The sequence below is a fragment of the Spodoptera frugiperda genome, chromosome 30 (genome assembly GCF_023101765.2).
Source record: "Spodoptera frugiperda isolate SF20-4 chromosome 30, AGI-APGP_CSIRO_Sfru_2.0, whole genome shotgun sequence".
Taxonomy (NCBI): domain Eukaryota; kingdom Metazoa; phylum Arthropoda; class Insecta; order Lepidoptera; family Noctuidae; genus Spodoptera; species Spodoptera frugiperda.
The window spans coordinates 10763314-10788226 of NC_064241.1; the positions used below are offsets into that span (position 1 = coordinate 10763314).

At 33.3% G+C, this 24913-nt stretch overlaps 1 protein-coding gene across 3 annotated transcripts in view; it reads left to right on the forward strand.

Annotated features, from left to right (window-relative positions):
- LOC118269558 (uncharacterized) overlaps positions 1-24913 on the forward strand; it is a 470493-nt gene that overhangs the window by 168331 nt on the left and 277249 nt on the right. The window contains exons 5-6 of one of the 3 annotated variants that reach the window (XR_007707431.1): positions 19732-22075; positions 22843-23202. The exons of the other annotated variants lie outside the window; for them this stretch is intronic. The gene's annotated coding sequence lies outside the window, so the exon portion shown is untranslated. Of the gene's footprint in view, positions 1-19731; positions 22076-22842; positions 23203-24913 lie in introns of those variants that run through there. 3 annotated transcript variants of the gene reach the window in all.

Genomic DNA, 24913 nt, shown 5'->3' on the forward strand with positions numbered 1-24913 from the left:
TTTTCATAAATTTCGTATACACAAAGTTAAGTTCCAGTACGATATAATATAAGTTTAAATATTACTAGATATTACACAGAAATATGTACTTATTGTACTATTAAACATCGAAATGTTACATAATAGTTATTTACATTCATCAAATCAATTCCAAAGAATGCTTTTACCTTATAACAGTTAAAATGTAATAACGAAAGCAAATGATTTTTTACGCATTTTGTATTTAATTAGTCGTATAGAACGTATAAAGGTAGACTCTGCAACTGACAAACATACTGTAAAAATAATAAATATATAAGTACTATAAAATATGAATATATAGTTATTTTTCCATTGTAATCACACTTTAACATGTATCAAAGAAATAATTAAATACTAATTAGAATCAAATAAAAGCTTAGAACATATTCAAATGATTTTAATTTTTAAGGATATGCATACATGAAACATGTGTTTTATAGTTTTCAAAGGTTTGTTATAAGTATTCTTTAATTTCGGCTTAAACTTTAGAACCAGGATTTATATCTTCATTATAGGTATTGGCTTTTTATAAATTTGCTTGAATTTATTTCCAAAATATTAGGGACTTTTCTGAAGAAACAATACAAGTGCAAAGACCAGATTCTTACTGTAAATTTTGTTTCAGTGATACTACTTGTGAAGTCGCGTTACTCAGGAAAGCACTTGGTTATGCTAAACGGCTACACTTACTACTGCAAGAAACAATGCAAAAGGACTAGGAATTTCCACTGGTACTGCTCTACGCACAACTGCAGGGGATGCAATGCTAAGTTGAAACTAAATGACAAGTTCGCTATCGTTGGATTAGAGAACCAACACACACATCCACCGGCAGAGTACTGTATACACGAAGGACAGTACATTAAGATGTAAAAAGCACAAAAATAAATTATCTTGAGTAAATTATGGCAATAATTTCATGTACAAGGGCCTTAGTCTGCTATTACAATTGTGGCAGAATGCAGTGTGTAAGAGGGAAGGAGCTATACAACCTACATAGCTCCGTCTCTCTTGCACTGCTCAATGATCGACTCTGACACAATTGTAATAATCATTGAGCAGTGGACGGAGCTATGTAGGTTGTATAGCTATTTCCCTCTTGCACTGCAATGATCGACTACTCTGACACAATTATAATAGCAAACTAAGGCCCCAGGTTGTCCCAGAAGTCAACGTCTGACCGACATTAGGTGATCGGCAAAGTTATAAGAATATAATATATCGAAAAAATACTTTTATAACTAAATGACACAATAACTTGTACATTTTTTGTCTTTTGAATGTCAGCGTTGACTTGTGGAATGCCTTGTGTATAGCACTTTTTTGTACTTTAGCCTAGTAAAGTAAAATGCCTTGAAAACAAGCAATATTGGCTTTCTTCATTTTGTATTAGGTTTTATATATTTCAGATCACCTAAACAAATGTTTCTTTACATACTAAGCTATTTTCCTGCTTCTAATCTTTATTGTTTTAAGATCAATGTTAAAAAATCTAGTTATTGTAACATTGTACCGAAACCCAAAGCAATAATATAACTTTTACAATATACAACATGTTATTTATTTATGCAATAATATTTTTCATGTTCTTATTATAATATAAAATAAGCATAAAGTATTTACGATATTATATTATATGAAATAATAGCCTTTACAGAATTGTGCGATATCTAGTTTACAGATATTTTTATATTAAAACGGGCCATGTAATCGTAGGAACAGATGCATAAATAAGATTTTAGCTTTGAATTATGTATATTTTGTATTAGTCGTTCTCAAGATTGCTTACTTAAATATTTATATACAATAAAATAATTTAATCTACACTGAACACTCTTATATTTTACATATATTAAAGCTATTTTTCTTGGCATAGAGATGCTATATATGCCAAGATATCAAATTATATCAAAATACATTCAGCAGTTGTTGCAAACAAATATACAATAACACAAACTTGTTGTTTATAATATTATTAATAGGTTATGTATGAATTTGTTTTTATATTAGTTATAAGCACAGCTTTAACGTTGATAGTTAATCTTACTTAAAACAAGCTTTAGAACAATATAGTTATCTCTCTTCCTTCCCTGGGTTTATAAAGCAAAGGAAAGGGATAGTTATATATGTTGTGATTAAAGTATGTTTTAAGAAACATTTTCTATCTCGCCTGTAGTTTTATATAATACTAAGCTTAGCTTCCAGCCTAAGAAGATCACATAGATGTATTGTTGATTTATATTTTGTAATTTTATTTAGAATAAAGGGAATCATAATCTTAGTTCTGTTTTATGAATAGACTTAAGGTAATGTCAACACTGTGATGCAATATGAAGATAAACCTTTAATTTACCTTTACTTTTATGGTATAATATATTTTGGGTTATGTGTTTTATTTATTGAACCTTCGCATTATCACAACTATCTACCTATATATAATACTAATGCACCTAATTCGGTATTTCAACAGGTACAAGGTATTTGATCTTTTATCAACCATAGAACTTAAACATAAGGTTGAATTTTACCGATTAAGTTTTAGTGGTTATCCTAGTTTTAGGTAATCAGGTACTTTTGTATGCATACTAACGTTTTTAAATTTTATTACAGCTATTCAATATGTGAAGTCTAGAACGGGAACGCAGATGATTTTAATGAACCACTACACTTATTGTCTGGTATGGCAGTCTCCGACGAAAGGTACCACCCACTGGCGCTGTTCCTCTCATAATGGCAAGAAATGCAAAGCCAAGCTGATCACGGACACTACTGGGAACATCACTGGAAATATGGTGCACACTCATACCCCTTACAAATATGCTGTTCTTAAAGGCGTTTATATTAGAATAGGTTAAAGTCTAACATCGATGTTATATTTATCTTCTTTTTTATTTATAGACATTTAGTTTATAAAGCTATATAATTCATTCGTATCTATTATATTATACAGGGTTATTTTTAAAACACCAACAACCTCTTAGATCTATGTTACTAACATCATAAACAACAACTTTTGTTCAGTTCAGTTGGGTAATACAGTCCTAAGAGGTTGTTAGTGTTTTAAAATTAACCCTGTATAATACATTTCGTTTTATCTTTATACATATATATAATTCTTCTGTAAGTGTGTATGTCACTGAACTTCTCTTAAACGAATGGACCGATTTTGATGAAATTTTTTGTGTGTGTTCAAGGGGATCTGAGAATGGTTTAGATTCACAATTTTGTCCGCTGGACAATGATATTTTGATTATTTTTTAATTTATCAGTAGTTGTTGATTTTGGAATGTTTTACATTGAATCCGACAGACGGCGCTACCATCGCAGTGTCAAATATTAATGACGTTAGATATTGTCATAACATTTGAATAACAATTTTCATCAAAAAGGTCCAGAATGTTTTAGCTTATTAAAAAAAGTTTAAAATTTTCAAATTAAAGACGTGTAGACAGGACAACGTCTGTCGGGTCCGCTAGTATACTGTATAATAAAAGGAATGTTATGCATTATTTAAAAATGTTTGACATTTCACTTGAAGATTTGACGAGGTTTCACTAATCGTGATCCCAACCTAATTATCAGTATATAATTACTGATTAAATGAAGTATAACAGATTATTATTAATTCTATATGAAATATAAAAGTGTATAATAGAACAAAAATCAATGCATCGTATCTATATACTTCACTACGTATAAACATATGTATATTTAACTTAAATCCATTTTATGATATTGACGCGAGTTGCGTATAGTTTTGTTAGTTTTACTAAAGTTTTATAGACGAGTTCAGTACTAATATAATATATGTCATTTATAGGTATTTAGCCATATTGATTGTCTTTCAAATTCAATATATATTTGTTTAAGTGTACCTATATAATAAGAACCTTTCTGGCTTTGTAGTCGTAGAATATGTGAACTTTGTAAACATAAATATTATCACATATTTTTAATTAAGCTTTACTAATTTTATAGCCATATTATGTACAAGGAGTTAGTAATAAAAGTAGTAGTAGTATTAAACGTATCAAATATCATAGAATTTTAGATGGAAAGTCCTAATGTGTGTCGTTTTGTTCGTAGCACTAGATGTTTTTCAAATTAGTCTTCGATCTGATCTCAAAATTAAGGTATTTAAGGTTCATTTTGGTTTACAAATTTTAAAGGACAAGGTTTTGCTACTGTTATTTATATATTTTGTGACTGCTCATTAGCCTGGCTTAGCCTGACCAATTGACCCGTGTTTGAAACTTGCGTTGCCCCATAAAAAATATTAACGTAATGGTGAAAACAACACGTAAATTGGTGTACTGTATGTAACCTTCCTGCCTACATTAAGGGTTATGTTATGCTTAGAGAATATGTATTAGTTATAATTCTATTATTTAACTAAACAAAATTAAGGATTAATATTTAGTAATTGTAGATTTGTATCTTATTTACGTAAATAAATGATTATTAGGTACTTTCGAAGTAGTTATTCGTATAGTATACATATTGTATCAATTCCGGTTGTTAGATTATTATATAATATAAAAAGAAAATATATGTAAAGTCTTAAAAAAACTAATAAAAACTAAAAATGCAAAAAAAGTTATTCATGTATTCGTAGGATTTAATGTAATTCTATATAGTTATTATATTGTCCTATGACTTGCCTAGGTGTTCCTGCAAAAATACTTAAATTTATTTACATATTTTATAAAATATTACGCAGATTGTGATATAAGGTTATTTCCTTTCTTTATCTGTCTTTAAAGCCCGAGTGAATAGGTTGGATTATGGGCAGAAATGGGCCAATGTAGGCCGCTTCATCACTTATCACCAGGCGAGATAGTTAACTTCGACCCACTACTTATAAAAAAAAATATAATAATCATTATTGATATTAGCGGCTTGCTTGGTAATGACCATACGGTCGAAATTTTCAAAATATAGCCTAAATTTTTAACTTAACGTTGGAACAAAATACTGCAACTCTCATTTTTTCTCAACATTTTTGTTGACTATATACAATTCCTTATTAAAATGATCTAAATGTTCTTTAATTCCATGTAGTGCTTTTAAAATAAATACCTATTTCTATGGAATTATGATTTTTTTTTTGTAGCTAAGTACCTGTCCGTTGTCAGTATGACTCATATATTATAAAACTGTTTAAAGGGCATTCAAAGCGAAAAAATAGGTAGGTATATTGAATGTTTATTTATTTATATATTTTGTTTATTTCTTCTTGTTTTAAGCTTTGTTTATTTTTACAGTTTAATAATTAAACTTGATTTCAGGACTCGAGTTTATAAAATCGAAAAGGGGCCGGCCGTTGCTTTTACTTAACAATTACACGTACAATTTGACGTCTTCATCACAAGTGAAAGGTACTAAGCGATGGATATGTACCTCAAGACCTCAGAAGAATTGTCGAGCTAAAGTCATCTTGAATTCTCAGCAGAAAATAGTGACTATTGACGCCGACCATAATCACCCACCTCCCGAATATCATTATCATAATGGAGAGTACTTTAGGATAAATTAGTAATCATTAAGCATATTCATTGCATAATCAATTGTAGGTATTAGTAATCATTAAGCATATTCATTGCATAATCAATTGTAAATATTATTTTTGTTGCTATAATATTTTTAAATGTCATTTTTTTATCGTGTTGTCGTATTGAAGTTCTTGGGTTTTTGTATTTTTTCTGAATATAAAAAATAAGTATTTTATTCGAGTTGTTTCTTTACCTAATATGTTTTAGAAAAGTTCAATAACATAAGATACAGAACAAAAGCTTTTCAGTTTCTGAAATTTCACATACACAATAAAACCTCATAAGTCCTTACAAAGGTTTCTGTGGCTAGTTCGGATTATAGTATAAAACACAATATACATACTAAAGGTATATAACGGGTGTCCCAATAAGAACGCAAGATTTAAATTTGGCGGCATTCGAAGTATCATTGTTTGACATTTGAACACGTGTTATTTTTTGCTAGTATAGGGTACGAGGTTAGTAAAAATGGAGCATTACACGATTAAAAATGAGCCAGGTCAAGCGCAAAACGTCAATCATGGTGTTCGGTATCGTAAAATGATAACCAGTCTTTTCGTACCTCGAATTGAAGAAATGGATTTGGAGGGCATGTGGTTTTAACAAGATAACGCCACATGTCATACAACCAGAGAAACAATTGAATTGCAGCATCAGTCATGTCCCGGTCGTGTTATTTCACGTTTTGGAGACCAGAATTGACCGCCTAGATCATGTGATTTATCACTATTAGACTTTTTTCTTTGGGGTTTCTTAAAGTCGATGGTTTATGCGAATAAGCCGACGACGACTCAAGCCTTAAAAAGGAAATTGGACGCTGTATTAATGAAATACCGCAGAATTTATGCAAAACGGTCATTGAACATTTCTTTGAAAGATCGCGTATGTTTCAGCAAACCAGCGGCAGCCATCTGCCCGATGTATTGTTCCATAGATAACCTCATCCTCTCTACTTTACGATATTATAAAGCTTTCACAATTTTTTTAAAAATATCTGCGTTTTATTTAAAATTTAAATCTTGCGTTCTTGTTGGGACACCCTATATAATAATACTTGCTTTTTCAGGAGTCAAGTTTATAGAATCAAAAAGGGGTCGGCCGTTGCTTTTACTTGACAATTACACGTACAGTTTGTCGTCTTCCTCACAAGCAAACGGTACCAATCGGTGGGTATGCACTTCAAGGTCAAAGAAGCAAGGCTGCAAGGCAAAAGTCATCTTGAGTTCTCAGAGGGAAATAGTGGCTGTTGACGCCGACCATTGTCACCCACCTCCCGAATACTATTATCATAATGGAGAGTACTTTAGGATACATTAGTAATAGTAAGTTAAATGTATTTTAGTTTTTAGTTGTATTAATATCTAATTTTATATAAAAACAGTGTTTAATTTGTCAACCTCCTTCACATAATATTTTAAAACAATTGTTTAAAAAAAACTGCCATAACGTCGGATACGTAATAATACATAAAAATTCAAATTTTTTATTAAGGGTTTTTGTGATTAGTTTGGATCACATATAATCAAATCCATTATCCATTTTGTATTACTTGTACCAAATATAAAAAAATGTTTACCTGTGTTCTTCCCCTAATATATTTATAAAAATTACCGAATATCATTATTATATGTTTTAGCAATTTTGAATAGATAGAAAATAAAAGATTTTCAGTTTCTGAAGTTAAAATTTGCTTTTACAGGAGTAAAATTTATAAAATCGAAAAGGGGCCGGCCGTTACTTTTTCTTAACAATTACACGTACAATTTGACGTATTCATCGCAAGCGAAAGGTACCAAGCGGTGGATATGCACTTTAAGGTCACAAAAGAAATACTGCAAAGCTTCGGTCGTCTTGAATTCTCGGCAGGAAATAATGACTGTTGACGCCGACCATAATCACCCACCTCCCGAATACCATTATCATAATGGAAAGTACTTTAGGATACAATAGTTATAAATGAAGCATATTTTTATACTTAGTCCATATTATTTCAAATGAACCTTCACGTTCTTCATGGTAAGAAAAAATATACCGAATTGTCTGATTCTCTCTCCTGTAGTTAAAAGACATTTATTTTATATAATCTATGGCAAGCGCTAAAGAGTGAAGATAATACAGGGTATTTCAACAAGAACTTTGTTTTTTAAAACAAAATAAAATAAAGAATTTGGTGGAAAATGCATAAAATTTTTATTGTATTAAAAAGAGAAAAGTTTGGCAATTATGAATGAAAAATGATATCTGACAAATGTCCACCAGGACCACGCTGACAGATGTTGATTCTTTCATCAAAATTTTTAATGACTTTCCTAACAATCACACCTCCAGACCACATGGCACACCACACAGTGACACGTTGAGCATGCAAAGGCTTCTTAATAATGGCCAAATGCGGCAATTTTGCTTATTGACATACCCTGACAAATGAAAATGTGCTTCGTCTGAAAAAATGATTTTTTGAGAAAAACCAGCAGGTTGTTCTGAGCAAATCTACGGCTATTTGAATGGTCGGTCAGCTTCAATTCCTGCACCAGTTGAATCTTGTAAGGCTTCAAAGCCAAATCCTTGTGCAAAATTCGCGATCTCAGACGATTATGTTGCCCGAAAATATCACGAATTTTACGAAATGTAACTTTAAAAGAACGACTACTTTCATAGTGAGTTTGAATTATTTTAATGCAATTTTTGAGCGAAATTGAATTCATTGTAGCAATTGCCAAAGCACCTACTACGAATACCGCCAAAAATTTAATGTCAAAAACTGCCACGTTCTTGGTATTGCCCTAATTAAAAACAAAGTTCTTGTTGAAAAACCCTTTACTTATGTTCATGAGTTGGTAGACCTGTGCGCGGATGGCACACCTGGCGTTTTATCGGCCAATCACAGCGCTTCCCGCTCTAAAAAGCAAGCGACGCCATCCCAACGCGCCGAATATACTCCCGCCATAACGACGAAAATATTGTAACACGCATCGTCCTTGCATTAATTTGTTAAAGTTAGTTTTTGTGCAATAAAAGTTTAATTAAACTCTACAACATTTAATAATTTGTATTAGTAAATAAACCAATGAAGTAAGTTAATTATTTATAAAAATAATCACACATCGTGTTTTTTCTTATTATCGATTTGTCCAACAAAAATGTTGTTAATGATTTGTTCTTTACCTCTATGTAAGATTATGCTTAAGTAATAATTTAGGCTTAAATAATCAACCTGATTGTGTTCTAGAACATTGACTTTTTTACAGTTCTCTAATAAAACCTGCTTTTTCAGGAGTCACGTTTATAAAATCGAGAAGGGGTCAGCCATTGCTTCTGCTGGACAATTACACGTACAATTTGTCATCTTTATCGCACGCGAAAGGTACCAATCGGTGGACATGTACCTCAAGGCCGCAGAAGAATTGCAGAGCCAAGGTCATCTTGAATGCTCAGCAGCAAATAGTGAGTGTTGACGCCGAGCATAATCACCCACCTCGCGAATACCATTATCATAATGGAGAGTACTTAAGGGTACAGTAGTACCAAATTGTGAAGTATACTTTTAATATGCATAATCCATATTATTGTAATGTCCTTAAATAAATTGTTCACGTTCTTCATATCATAATTAGGAAGAGATCTACCGAATCGTCTGATCTCCCTGGATCTCTCTTCTCTTCAGTTCAGGTAGATAATTTTGGAATTAAAACTAAAAGTAAAGGTTCATTACTGTCTATTGGTTTGTTCGACAAAAATGTTGGAAATGATCTATTCTGTAACTCATGCTCCAATAGAAAGTTATCCTGTATAAAAAAAAGAGACACAGCACCTAGGACTGCTATTTTAACAAAATTCCTCATATTGACACGATCCCATCGTCATTTTGTTGTAAGAACGTAATCTACTACATTTATAATGGTCGAAAATTGGTCGATCAATGTTCCCCTTAACCCATTAGAAGTCATTGTACTTATCTATAGAGATAAGTCAATTTATGGGATATAGTTAAATAAATGAATTAATTTGTTATTTATTTAATAGTAATATGTTTTAATATAATTAATTAGATTTAGAGTTTAGGGTAAGTTTCTCATTATGTACGAGATTACCCTGTGCCACCAATATGTTGCACTTATTGTTGTTTGAAAATGACAATTTTTGTTTTTAATGTAATGTCGTGTCCTGTTCATACATGTTGTGTAATATACGTACTATACAAAAACAAGTCTTTTACTTACGTGTTGTTTTTTCACCTAATATTTTTTAATGTGTTGTATATATGTTACAAGTTTTAATAAAGGTATATGTGACTAATTCGGATAACAGGATTAAAAGAAAAGATTTTATTTGAGATTGACTGTATCTCTGCCATAATTATAAGTAATAGGTCAAACAATTTAATCTATTTGTGTTAAAAGGTTGTGTTAAAGTTTTCTAATAAAACTTGCTTTTCTAGACATCAAGTTCATAAAATCGAGAAGGGGTCAGCCACTGATATTACTGAACAATTACACGTACAATTTAACGTCATCATCGCACGCTAAAGGCACTGAGAGGTGGATTTGTACCTCAAGGCCCGGAAGAGACTGCAGAGCTAAGATCATCTTAAATTCTCAGAAACAAATAGTGACTATTGAAGCCGACCATAACCACCCACCACCCAAATACCTTTGTCATAATGGAATGTACTTTAGGATACATTAGCTAATAGTGAAATATTTTTTTAACATTTTTTCTTATACCACTTTATTGTAAGTCTTCCATTTAAAGATATCATATTTCTTGACTAGAGTAAAATTCTGTTGTCTTTTAATCCCAAATGGAAAAATATACCTACCTATATTATGTGGTGGTGGTTACAGTATTTTAGCTCTGTATTTTCTATAGGTAATATTGATTAAAAAATATGGAATTACAGTTTTTTTGTTTTTCTCTTGTAATATTATTTATCCAGAAGTCAGCAGAATGATTATGTTGTATGACGTTACTGACGTTACTATTTTATCATGGCTATTTTTAATTTTGCCCGAATCTCCCTTTCATTTTCTATTCTATAACAAAAACTATTATGATACAACGTCACGCCTTTTATCCCCGAAGGGGTAGGCAGAGGTGCACATTACGGCACGATATGCCGCCATACTATGTACACCTACTTTTTTCCCATTTGTGTTATAAGTCCCATGTAATAGGGGGTGAGCCTATTGTTTTATACTGGGCACAATTCCAGGCTTCGTGCTACTATTGAGTTATTTTCGAATAGCCGAAAAAAGCCCAGTAATACTTTACCCGACCTGGGAATCGAGACCTCTTGCCCGGCAGACACACTTGCGAACTCTCGACCTACGAGGCAGTCAACAAAAACTATTCTATCAAAATAAATTGCTTGATAGTCTTCTGCCAATGTTTGTTTGATTATTTTTGAAACGTTTTATTTTCAGGGTTGCAGTTTGTAAAATCGAAAAAGGGCCATCCGTTGCTTCTGCTTGATAATTACACGTATGCGTTTGCGTCGGTGGCGCACACCAAAGGTACAAACCGGTGGATATGTACGTCTCGATCTAAATGTAACTGCAAAGGCAAAGTTATTCTAAACTTGAAGGAGGAAATAGTGATTGTTAAGGCCGACCATAACCATCCGCCTCACAAATAACATTGTTTTAATGGACAGTACTTTAAGATTTGACTGCTCGGTTGAAGCGATGGCTGGGCAACTGGCTGCCGTGAAACGTGTAGCGGTTTCGTTTCCGTACGAAACAATTCTTTGTGTGATCCACAAATTGAAGTTTCAGATCTGGGTGTGATGTGTGTGTGAACTTGTGTATTTGTAAAAAAAAAATCCTTAAGGAATTTTTATAGGTAGTAAAAATGTTGAAACATTACTTCTTTCTTTTTATTCAAGATTCCTCTAATACTTGTAGTATCATTATTCTACTAATTGTAACATAATTAATTTTATTCTTTTTTTTGCAGACATCAAATTTATTAAATCGAAAAACGATCGTCCATTGATTTTAATGAACAACTATACGTACAATTTTGCATCTACGTCGCATACGAAACGCACCAAACGTTGGGTATGTACCTCGCAGTCCACGAGAAATTGCAAAGGTAAAATCATACTTGATATGGATCAGAAAATAGTGGCAGCTGAAACCGACCACAACCACCCGCCTCCTACATACCATTATTTTAATGGACAGTACATTAAGATTCATTAAATATTTTTATGGGACAAGCCCACCACAACCTTCAATAATCGCGGCAACTCCTGTAAGCCAAGTAATCATGAAAACACTGAAACCCGGCGCGTCACTAGGACATGAATAACTGTCTTGGATCCCGCAACGAAATAAAACAGAAGCAATATTTAGAGGAGAAAAAAGAAAACGTAAGTTTCCACTTCCCTCAGTGAAATTTAACGCAGAAGACAGAACGACTGAAGTCTTAAGGCACAAAAAGAGATTGCCCACCTGGGATAAACCCAGTCATCAAGCACCACGGAAATATGAATTAAAAGTAAATGATAACGTAAAGATGTCGTATATTAAAAAAAAAATACTTGTAACACTCGAGTGTACTCTTATCACCATTTTTTGTATAAAAGTCATCCGACGAAACTACCAGTAGGAAATATTGATTTTCTCTTTTATTTTTGGTAGATTTACAACCTATTTTTGTCATTTATGAGTTATTTTGATTTTAATTAATAAAGTATGACTTGAGTAAAAATTGTGAAACTTATTTGTTTTTCTTCTTTTTGTGTATGTACACAATTACACATACACACACATACATTTAAAACGTCGACCCGGATAAGTCCGATTTCACCAGATTAACTGTATTTGTTGGGAAAATAAACAAAATTTTAATTCTAGAAGTTTTAGCAATTTTTGAAAAATTTGTTCTATCTCTTCAGGCTTCAAGTTCATCAAATCGAAAACCGGTCGTCCGCTGATCTTATTGAACAATTACACATACAGTTTCGCATCTTTAGCCATCAAGCAAGGTACCAAACGATGGTTATGTTCCTCACAGGCCGCGAGAAACTGCAAAGCTAAGATCATATTAAATGTAGATCAGAAAATAGTGTCAGCTGAAACCAACCATAACCATGCGCCTCCCAAATATGTTTGTATTAATGGGGAGTATATTATGGTTCAACATTCATCCTCATTAGCCCGTAAGTAAATGTTTGACTGTTGAGAAAAGACTGGAGAAGTAATGAAGATTAATAGTGACCAAGCATATTCAAGCGTTGTAAATAAATTGTATTGTATATGTTTTTAACTGAAAATCACGGTTTACTCATCATGAGCAGCGTGCGTGAATAGAAGAATCGCACTGTGCGAAGTCGCCGAGTCTGACCCCTGATTGAACCCTGATTTATTAGTTAATTTAGTATGTCTCACGATAGTTATAAGAACACGGTCTATTGTATGTGTTTTGGGTGCATTATGATTATGTAATTTAAATGTAAATACATACTATGTCAATTAAAAAATATTAAGTATTTGACTTGTATTTTTTGCTATTCAACTAATATAAATGATTCTATTTGTACTAAGTAATACTATCAAATAAAATCACGATGAAGATTAACAAAAACTTTTTTTTTATTATAGACGTTATCAAATACATGACGTTTGAAAGTGGCAAGATTTTGTTACTGTATAAAAAATATACCTATTGGCCCCAGAAAGATTTTTTGAAGAATGGAACATACAACTGGATGTGTTCAAGTACCAGACAAAAGAATTGTAAGGCAAAGCTAGTTCTCAACAAACCTGGTTTCATTGTACAAGACGTTTTCGTACATAACCATGATCCACCCAGGTTTTATGAACCAAATGGATTTCGTTATGTGTAAAAAGGAGAACTTTTCTTCTCTTTTTTTTCTTTAATCTTTAATATCTGTTATATTTTCCATTGGAAACAATTACTCATTTTCACGTGGTCAAACCATGTTTGACGACGTGCTGACATGTGTGACGATGCGCTGATATGCGATTTATTATAATGTAAATCTAATTTGCTCGACTTGGCGGCGCCCTGCCGTGCTCCCACATGTGTATGTATTATAGAATACAACACGAAATAAATAATATGTTATATTTGACTTGTATTTTTTTCTCATCTTATATATTTTTGGAACGTTTCTTTAATATTATTATGAGTGGGTGTTATTAACCGACTTCCCAAAAAGGAGGAGCTGGCTTTTTTTCTATTCTATTTCCATAGGTAGTATAGGGTTTCTTTATTCCCTAAGAACACGATCTATTAGCGACATTGTATGTGTTTTGGGTGTTTTTGTATATGGTAAAATTATACAATAAGTTATGTGCATTATGGCTATTTAATTTAAATGTAAATACATAGTATATCAAATAAAAAATATGAAGTCTTTGACTTGTATTTTTTGTTTTGGTCTTCATCTAACTTAATGGTTGTTTCCTATTTTTCAAAGCTAATACTAATCTACCATGACGCAGATTCAAAAAACCTTTTTTATTACAGAAGATATTAAATACATGAAGTTTGAAAGTGGCAAGACATTGATACTGTATAAAAATTATTCCTATTGGCACCAAAAAGATTTTTTGAAGAAAGGAACATACCATTGGATGTGTTCAAGTACCAGACGAAAGAAATGTAAGGCAAAGCTAGTTCTTGACAAATATGGCTGCATTGTATTAGACGCCTTCGTACATAACCATGAGCCACCCAGGTTTTATGAACGAAATGGATTTCATTATAAAGTGTAGAAAAGGACAACTTTTCTTCTCTTACTTTTTATTTTCTTTAATCTTTAATCTCTGTTATATTTTCCATTGGAAACAATTTTTAATTTTCACGTGGTCAAACCATGTTTCGGAACGGTGTGTTGTTATGCGATTTGTTATAATGTAAATCTAATTTGCTCGACTTGGCGGGGCCCTGCCTTACCTCCAGATGTGTATGTATTATAGAATACAACACGAAATAAATAATATATTATATTTGACTTGTATTTTTTCTCATCTTTTATTTTTTCTTACGTTTTATAAATACTCCTATTATAATGAGTGTGTGTTAAAACTGTGTACTTTTGATTTAAAATTCTTGTGTAAAGTTTGTGGTAAATCAGTGATGTACTTAAGGCTTGTTGTTACAGATTTCCAATACATAAAATCGATGAGAGGAAACCAGTTAATTTTGTATAAATCGTATACTTATTTCTGCCAGCGGACGGTTCTATCTAGAGGTCTTGCGCATTGGATCTGCACTTCCAGTCGAAGTAAAAACTGCAAAGCTCGAATGGTGCTGAATTCTAACAGTAGGATTGACTCCTGTAATCTTGAGCACAATCATGAAGCACCATCGTACCGTTGTGTGCGTGGGGAGTATCTGAGGATTTAATGCACGTTCTCTATTTATCTTTATTGGCCCTCGAACAATTGTATACATTTAACAATAAACACTGGCATTATTTGCAAGCAAAATTTTAGCACAGCATACGTAAAAAAAATCTTTAAAAAAAATAATTACAACAAAACAAAAAATGTTGCGTTAATTTACATGTGACAAATTTAATACAGTGCAATAGATAATGAATAATAGAATCAATTAAACTAAAATTAATAATAACAATACAATAACAAATTGCATTTAATTTTGAAACAATCTAATCTTGAATTTTAAGACACACGTAGTCTAAGGTACAAGACACTATACTACAGACTATACGATTTTGACTTTACACCAACCTTTACCTAAGTGACACCTAACAGTACAAGTAAATAGTTAGTTTAAGTGCTCCGCCATGCTAAGTAATTCTTAGTTAATAAATGGTTAAAAAGCTATTATGACTGTCTAATTCTCATAATGTGATTTTGTTCGGCGCAGTCTCTTTTTTCTGTATAACTTTTGATTCGTTTTTTTTTTTACTTGATTGCTATACATGTATGACTGTAAGTATTTATAAAAATACGCCTTTTATTCCCTAAAAGAGTAGACAGTGCACATGTTTGTAATGTTATGAGTCTATGTCAAACATACACCGAACATTATTTTGTTCGACCTAGTCAGGGCGCTCGACACTCGTTGCGTTGAACAACGGTTTTTTATGTGTGTTTATTTAGTGTATTTATGTTACCGTGTGAATTAAAAAGCCAATGATAAAATGTTTTTTTTTTTAATCTTATAAAGTACATATATTGTCTTTTATAACTATCGTGACACATTACTAAGTTAACTAAAATAACGGTTTACTCACGTAAATTAATGGAGAAAAGCTCTACTAGTTTCGAGTCACAGAGTCCCTCTATGACTCGGAACTAGTTGAGCTTCTCTTCTTTAATTTACGTGAGGAAATCGTGATTTTTGATTAATTTAGTACATATATCTTGGAAAAAGTCACATTGGTACCTGCCGTTGGTAGGTTTCGAACCCGCACCTTAAGCCTCTGGTCCACCACGACTACCACAACTATTAATTTTACCTTGTATTGAATTTAATTGCTGTTAAGTTAATTTATGTTATGTTTTTACAGACTTCAGCTACATTAAATCTATGAAAGGAAAGAATATAATTCGGTACCAAGATTATACATATTCTCATCGTCGTCGCGTTCCATCGAAGAAGCTGGATTACTGGGTCTGTACTTCGAACCGAAGCAGGCGCTGTCCGGCAGCCATAATGATAGACTTTGATAATACAATTATAGCCAAGGAAGGTCGCCATACCCATCCAACGCCACATTTTGTTTACCACAACGGACAATATTTTAGAACCTATGAAAAAAGTAGAAGAGTTGAGAAAGAGAGAGTTGTAGATAATTTTTAAATATTTTTTGTATGATAACCATCATAAAATATACTAAATTAACTAAAAATTACGGTTTACTCACGTAAATTAATGGAGATAAGCTCTACTAGTTTCAAGTCACAGAGGGACTCTGCATCATGAGCAGTGTGCGCAGACGCGGCGACGTCGCCGCGTCCGTGTGAGTAAATCGTAATTTTTAGTTACTTTAGTTATATATACAGATGAATGAGTTTTACATAAATTCTCGTGTATTATTTTAGATTTCTTTCTTTTTTCCCATCTTTCGTTACTTTTATATCAATAAAAATATAAAACCTATATAGTTTTACTGTTTTGCTGTTCAACACCAAAAGAGTTCCACTTAAAACGTCATTTTTATGAATGTTAAATCTCACACGGGCCTTATCTCTTCTACTGGGGTTTAAATATATAAACTTAAGATTGACATATATTTTAATTTTATATGTGTAAATTAAGTAAGTTTTTTATTTATTTTATTTACGTGGTCAGCTAATCTCAACATAACGTGGATAATTAAGGTTTTATATGGTCACACTTTTTATTCCCGAAGGGGTAGGGCAGAGGTGCACATTATGGCACTTAATGTCACTGCACAATGTGCACTCACTTTTCACAGTTTGTTTTATAAGTCCCACGTAATAGAGGATGAGCCTATTGATCGTTTAAGTTCTATAAGATTATATAATGAAAAACAAATAAGTTGTGTAATGAGATCAGTTATTATATCATTATACAGGATATTATTTGTTTCAGCCGCCCAATATGTGACCACTGTGCGAGGACATCGTTTAATCATCTATAAAGACTACACTTACTGCCTCCAGCATTCCGCAGCATCCACCGAGAAGTGGAAGTGTGTGTCACGAACCGCTAAGAAATGTAAAGCGAAAATTGTGGTAGACGCCTCTGGTAATGTGCTACGTGGGGAGTTATCCCACGACCATCCACCACCCAAGTTTGTCATTAAAAACGGAAAATTTATTAAAATATAAAATTCATCTGTATATAAAAACTATTGTGTAATATACTAGATTATATTAATTAGACTAATTTATGAAATTGAAAGTTACTTTTCTCACGTAAAGTAACTGAGAAAACCTCTACTAGTTCAAGTTACAACCTGAGATGTGCTATGTAGCTATGCTGCGAGGATGTAATAGCTAAGCTATGAAACTATGATCGTTTTCACTGATACTAAGCTATGTAGCGGTGCGAGTGCTATGAAAATGTTCTGCCGCAAAGTAGCTGCACGACGAAACTGGGCCGCTGAAAAGAGAGGAGTCATCTTCTTTCTTTCTCTCTTCTTATTTTTCTTTCTCTAATAACATCATCTGATTTGTTTCGTTACGGGTTCCAAGACAGTCATTCATTTCTCTGGGACCTCAATGATCCGGTGTTTTCATGTTTGTATCTACTGTAGATCCCGGCTTACGGGAGTTACAGCGGTAAGGGACGTTGTAGCGGGCTTAACCCATAAAAAACCACCGAAAAGCACCCTCATTCATGAGCAGCGTATGCAAACGCGGCGATATAATATAATACGTCATTGTTTCACGTGGTTTTAATGTTTAATTAGGTAAATTATGACATCCATTGTTACTTGTATTTTGAAATAAAATACGATTTCTTGATTATGATTAATTAAAATCTTTTCATTTACCTATTAAGGATTCACGTCTACTAGTATGGTCATAAAATTTTATATTGTATAGTCTTTTACCTGACTTATGACATCCATACGAAGAATTAGGGTGGTGACAGGTTAATCATCACAGGTACATGTGCAGATAGGTATAAATGTTATCTTCATGTGTTTTCAGAACCAGTATTTATTAAAACAGTCCGAGGTACAACTTTATGCTTATACAAAGGCTACTCTTATAGCTACCATAGAGAGTTCCAAAAAGGTACAAATCACTGGCGGTGTTCATCCCAACGGCGTCGAGATTGCAAAGCAAGACTTATCCTAGACGATCAAAACAAAATAATGATGGCTTCTGATGATCATCATCATGAGCCACCTCGGTATATAAAAAGCAATGGGCTTTATATAAAGGTATGAAAATGAAATAGGTAACTACTGAATGCCTACCTCATGTCCGTATTTTCGTTGGTTCCTTGTTACGGTTACTTGTTATGTTTGTTTGTATATAATAAATGAATCAATTATTTGGATTTGCCCTGGTTGTTTTCTTGTTAAAGGATACTTGAATATAGAGTTATGTTATCACAATTATAATGTAAATATTATGCTACGATAGTACATGGGTTGGGTGTTTCAAATTAGAAAATATATATTTTTAATTTTTATGATACATGCTCAAGTTGTTTATGTTGTATAGTGACCATAAAATTCAACATAAATGACGGATAACGTTTGAAATATCGCGAGACGTCACTTCTAGGTACGTTTTGTACGTAAAAATTACGTATTTTCTCTCACTTCCCTCGTTTTATCTTGATATTGTTATTTTATACAAAAATACCAGTATCTAATATTTTTTCATTATCTAACTGACGGACTAAATAGATTTTTAATTTTCATACCCCGTCATCATCCCTATTTTTTTTGCAGGAATAGAATTTATAAAAACAGTTCGAGGAACGACTTTATGCTTATACAAAGGCTACTCGTATTGCCTCTATCGAGAGTTCCGGAAAGGTACGAACCACTGGAGATGTTCCTCCCGACTGAGCAGACATTGTAAGGGAAGGCTGATACTACACGAGAAGGAAATACTGAGTGCTACCGACCATAGCCATGAACCACCCCGTTACGTTAAAATGAATGAATACCATATAAAGGTATCGTAATCGATTGTAAATTTTATAAGTAGAAATGACGTATTTGCTCCCACTCCTAAACTTTGATTCGTTTCATCTAAGTATTGTTATCTTATATGAGAAAACAAAAATACGTGTCAAATATTTTTGCATTATCTCACTAACGGAGTAAATATATTTTAATTTTCCCTCCATTGTTCATAGTTAAGATTTTCATAACCTCCCTATCCTTTGAAATGATTGTTATTTTAGTTTTTGACTGCCAACAGAAAATCGTCAAACGCAAATCCTCCGCTAACGTTAGTCAGCGGTGACCACCTCGGCGTTCAATTTGTTAAGCAAATATGTTCACGTTACAACATTATTTAGCATTATAATTGTAAATATGTAAAATAAATAAAATGTGCAATACACTGGTTGATAGGATTTTTAGTTTTTTTACAATGTATGGAAGTTCAAAGTTCAAAGATTCCACCACATGAAAACTGACAATGGTATGAACTCCAAGGAAGATTTTTCACTTTGATAACATAAGTTTGTAGCTAATGTAGAAACATTTTTTTAGGATCACAGAGAGAGGAACAGTTTTTCCCGGGAAGGGCTGAAGGTTCATTTTCAAGGCCACCCCCAGATATTGATGTGGTACCAGCTCCAACCGAAGAAATGCATACCGTCGGTGATGCTACTGATGCTTTGCTCACTGAGATTTCAAATAATCTCGTGCCATCGAATAGCTTTCATTGCATGAGAACTGAACATGTGAGCTCTGAGGAAGATTTTTCACCATCAGGTGAAGAGTATAATCCAAACAGTGATGAAGACTCTATAGATTGTGAATTTGAGAAACCAAGACAGATACCAGAATCAGATATGTCGTCCATCGATGATCTGGAAAATATTAGACATAACGGAATGACACAATCGTTGAACAATACTCCCTCAGATATTCAGCCAGACCTATCACCTCAAATTTCTGTAAAGAAGAGTCGTAAAAGAACTGAACATAAATTAAAATGGAAATGCAATTTAAGAAAACAAGGTGCAATCACAGGCAAATCTTATACTTCTAAGAAAGGAAAAGTTGTACCAGAAAAGAAGATGAAACCAGCATGTGATTGCAGATTGAAATGTAATGAACGTATAAACGACTCTATTAGACAATTAATTTATCAGAAGTATTACGCGGAAGAGATGACGTGGGATTTAAAAAGACAATTTATTATATCTAGAGTCTCAGAAGTTCAAACTGCTAGATCCAGACGACGTGACCCTGATCAACCACCTAAAAGAGCATACACATTAAATTACACATTTTTAATTGATGAAAAAGTCGAAAAGGTTTGCAAAAAGTTTTTTTTGAATACGTTGGCTATTTCAGAAACTGTGGTGAGGAATGCGATAAAAAAAACTACACAAGGATTTGTTCAAGCGGATAGACGAGGAAGACATCCACCACCTAATAAAACAGCAGATATTGTTAAAGAAACAGTACGAAAACATATTGGCAAGATACCTAAATATGAGAGCCATTATAGTCGAAACAGAACAGAAAGACATTATATTGGAAGCCACCTAAATATTCATAAATTATATTCTTTGTATTTAGAGTTCTGTGCTGAAGAGGTTATACCGAAAGAGAATATGGCAAAGGCGTGGCTATACAGACATATTTTTAATACAGAGTTTAATCTCGGTTTCAATCCTCCTGCTAATGATACTTGTGATGATTGCGATACGTATGTTAGTAAATACAAAAATGCCACAGATTAAACTGAAAAAAATAATATTAAAGCTCTACATAATAAACATCTTGAGGAAAGCGGTCTATGATACACGTTGAAAGGGTTTGATAAAGTTGCAGCTATGGAAACCCACGGTGCCAAAAAAATGCTGACAGTGGACCTCCAAAAATGTTTACCCACACCCTATTTAACTAACGGGCAGAGTTTCTATTACAGAAAGTTGTGGACTTTTAACTTCACAATTATGGATTCAGTTCCCAAAGAAAGTTGGTGTTTTATGTGGGATGAGACCGTGGCAGGACGAGGCGGAAATGAAATGGCGTCAGGAATAGTTAAGTTTTTTGAGCAGCTAAACGATAGAGCATTAAAAGAAGTAACAGTATGGAGTGACAACTGTGCGGGGCAAAATAAAAATATTTATTTAATGATGGCTTATTTGTGGATATTGTCACAAAAAGAAAATATAGAGGTAATAAACCACAAATACTTATTGGAAGTGGGCGTTGTTCACTCTATAATAGAAAGAGAGAAAAAGAAAATGCAAGAGTTTTCAATCGTGACTCCTTGGGACTGGCAACAGTTTATAAAGAGCTGTTCAAGGAACTGCAAAATTAAGGTGGTGAACATGGAAACTATGGATTTCATGGATTTTTCTGCCTTCTGCAATGGGTCATCAGCTCCTTTTGTGCATAGAAAAAAATCTATTGCTTATAGAGTATGCTATTGTATGGATGCAATTCCGAAAAAATTAGATTGGTTCGATGTTCTACAAAACTTCTTTTGACCAGGAAACATTCGAAGAAGTTAGTTTCATACGAAATAAACGGAGAGGATTTTCTGTACCCACGCCGAAACCTATTCGAGAAACACAGACTCAAATATAACGACTTACAAAAATCGTTGCAGTGGATACCAGCCATGTTCCATGACTATTACAGGAATCTTCCATGTGCAGATGTCCCGGATTTACCTGAAGCGTACGAGTAGCTGTTTTGGTTATTTAAAATAAATTGTATTTTGATTTTAGTTTTGTGAAGTAACTTTTGTTTCATTTTGCTAGTAAACCCCTCAGAAATTCTTTTATAATTCCATTACGCTACATACTGATAAGAGACATAATGTTTCTGAATGCCGAATTCCAATAACATCCCCAAGGTTTATTTAGAGGTAAACAAAAGTATGATATTTTAATGCTCTCTTAAAACACCTTAGTTAGTAAATGTTTCGAGGTAAATAACCTCAAGTCCACAAAATCAGATAAAAATTCACTTTAGTATAATGTTATGTAATACAATATAATTCCATCAAATAATAATAAAAAATAATGTTGAGTTTGTTGCAATAGCTTTAAAGCTACTATGTCAAAATTGCATTCAAAGTTTCGTACCGCGCATTTTTGCCTGTCCTGTATTTTTTTTTGTTTTATCAGTAAATGTTGTATACCTCTACAGATAGGATAGGATAGGATAGGATAGAGGTACAGATATATAAGTTTATCTTTTTGTGTTTCTGTGGCGTACAGTTTAGTGTACAATAAATAAATAAATTACGAATATTTGATTTATTTCATTCGTACAACGTTTAAGTAAGTGCCATCGCCTCACAATGGTCACACATCGATGAGTTTACATTAAATTATTGTTATTTTTTACAGAAGCAACATTTATACAGACACATCGAGGATCGAGGTTATGCTTATACAATGGATACTCCTACTGTTTATATCGAACGAACGTTTCCTCAACACACTGGCGATGTTCCTCCCGAAAAAGTCGAAATTGCAGGGCGACACTAAATTTGTCTGATCAGAATAAAATAACTACAGTTTCAAATGAACACAACCATAACGCTCCCCAATATGTTAATAATAATGGAGTTTATATAAAGGTTTAAAAAGAAAATACATCTAACATCCCCAAGGTTTATTTAGAGAGGTAAACAAAAGTATGATATTTTAATGCTCTCTTAAAACACCTTAGTTAGTATATGTTTCGAGGTAAATAACCTCAAGTCCACAAAATCAGATAAAAATTCACTTTAGTATAATGTTATGTTATACAATATAATTCCATCAAATAATAATAAAAAATAATGTTGAGTTTGTTGCAATAGCTTTAAAGCTACTATGTCAAAATTGCATTCAAAGTTTCGTTCCGCGCATTTTTGCCTGTCCTGTATTTTTTTTGTTTTATCAGTAAATGTTGTATACCTCTGAGGTACAGATATATAAGTTTATCTTTTTGTGTTTCTGTGGCGTACAGTTTAGTGTACAATAAATAAATAAATTACGAATATTTGATTTATTTCATTCGTACAACGTTTAAGTAATTTCGGAGTCAATTTCCGCTGGCTCCTACTTTCCGAAATGTATCCGTTCCAATATCGGATCATCTAGAGCTTCTTGGCGTAACTCTATCGCCAACGCTAAACTTCGGCTCTTATATAGAGTCGAAGGCGCATCTGGCTGGTAGGAAGTTGGGTATCCTCTCGAAGGTGAGACGGTACTTCACACCGAAACAACTGCTGAGCCTGTACCAAGCGCAGGTTCGGTCATGTATGGAGTACTGTTCTCACCTTTGGGACGGCTCGGCTAAATGCCGGCTAGATGCGCTCGAACACATTGAAAGGCGTGCCAAGAAGCTCATCAACGATGATGCGCTTGTGGAGGCCCGGCTTCAAAGCCTTGAACACAGGCGCAAGGTCGCAAGCCTTTCCGTTTTTTACCGGATACATTTCGGAGAGTGTGCGGGGGAATTGCACAACTTGATTCCCCCTAGTCCTTTTCATCATCGAACCACAAGACAATCGGCGAGGCGTCACCGCTTCATGGTAGATATCCCACCAACTCGCACGAAGCGCTTCGCTTCAAGCTTCTGCTAGGGAGTGGAACTCCTTGCCGGAGTCTGTGTTTCCTGATGGGTATAACCTTGGTGTCTTCAAGGCCCGAGTGAATAGGTTGCTTATGGGCAGACGTGCTCCACCGTAGGCCGCATCATCACTTACCATCAGGTGAGATAGCGGTCAAACGTCGACCCATTAAATGTAAAAAAAAAAAAAAAAAAAAAAAAAAAAAAAAAGTGCCATCGCCTCACAATGGTCACACATCGATGAGTTTACATTAAATTATTGTTATTTTTTACAGAAGCAACAATTATACAGACACATCGAGGATCGAGGTTATGCTTATACAATGGATACTTCTACAGTTTATATCGAACGAACGTTTCCTCAACACACTGGCGATGTTCCTCTCGAAAACGTCGAAATTGCAGGGCGACACTAAATTTGTCTGATCAGAATAAAATAACTACAGTTTCAAATGAACACAACCATAACGCTCCCCAATATGTTAATAATAATGGAGTTTATATAAAGGTTAAATAAAATACATCTTACTTGGGGACATATAAGGATTGCTTTGTATCTATAAGATTTTACTTATCGGTGTCTGCTTAACTTATGTATATGTATTTGTAACTATAATATACCGGGGACATATTAGGCATATGCTTCATTTACTCATCATCTTATAGGATAGGTAGGTAGGTATGTATATGTACCTCTGGAAATTGGACATTTTGTATTATTAACCTAGACATTTTAGGCTACGTTTCAATACATTTATGTATATGCTTTGTCTCTTTTAATTGGTTTGAAGATGGAATATGTGTTTTCTTAATAAAAGAGAAGAATCCACTACCTCATTTGTTTTAGTTTAACGTAAACTGTTACGTAAAAATTAAACGCCATTTGTAGGTGGCTGAGGATCTACAGCTTCTTGATCTACAGCTAATTGTAATACATGTTTGTTTTTCCAGATATAGAATTAATAAAAACGGTTCGAGGGACGAATTTGTGCTTATACAAAGGGTATTCGTATTGCCATATTCGATCGAACATAAAAGCTGATACCAACTATTGGCGATGTTCCTCCCGACTGGCCCGGGGTTGCAAGGCGACGCTAATCTTAGACGGTCAGAATAAAGTTACAAAAATGGTTTACAA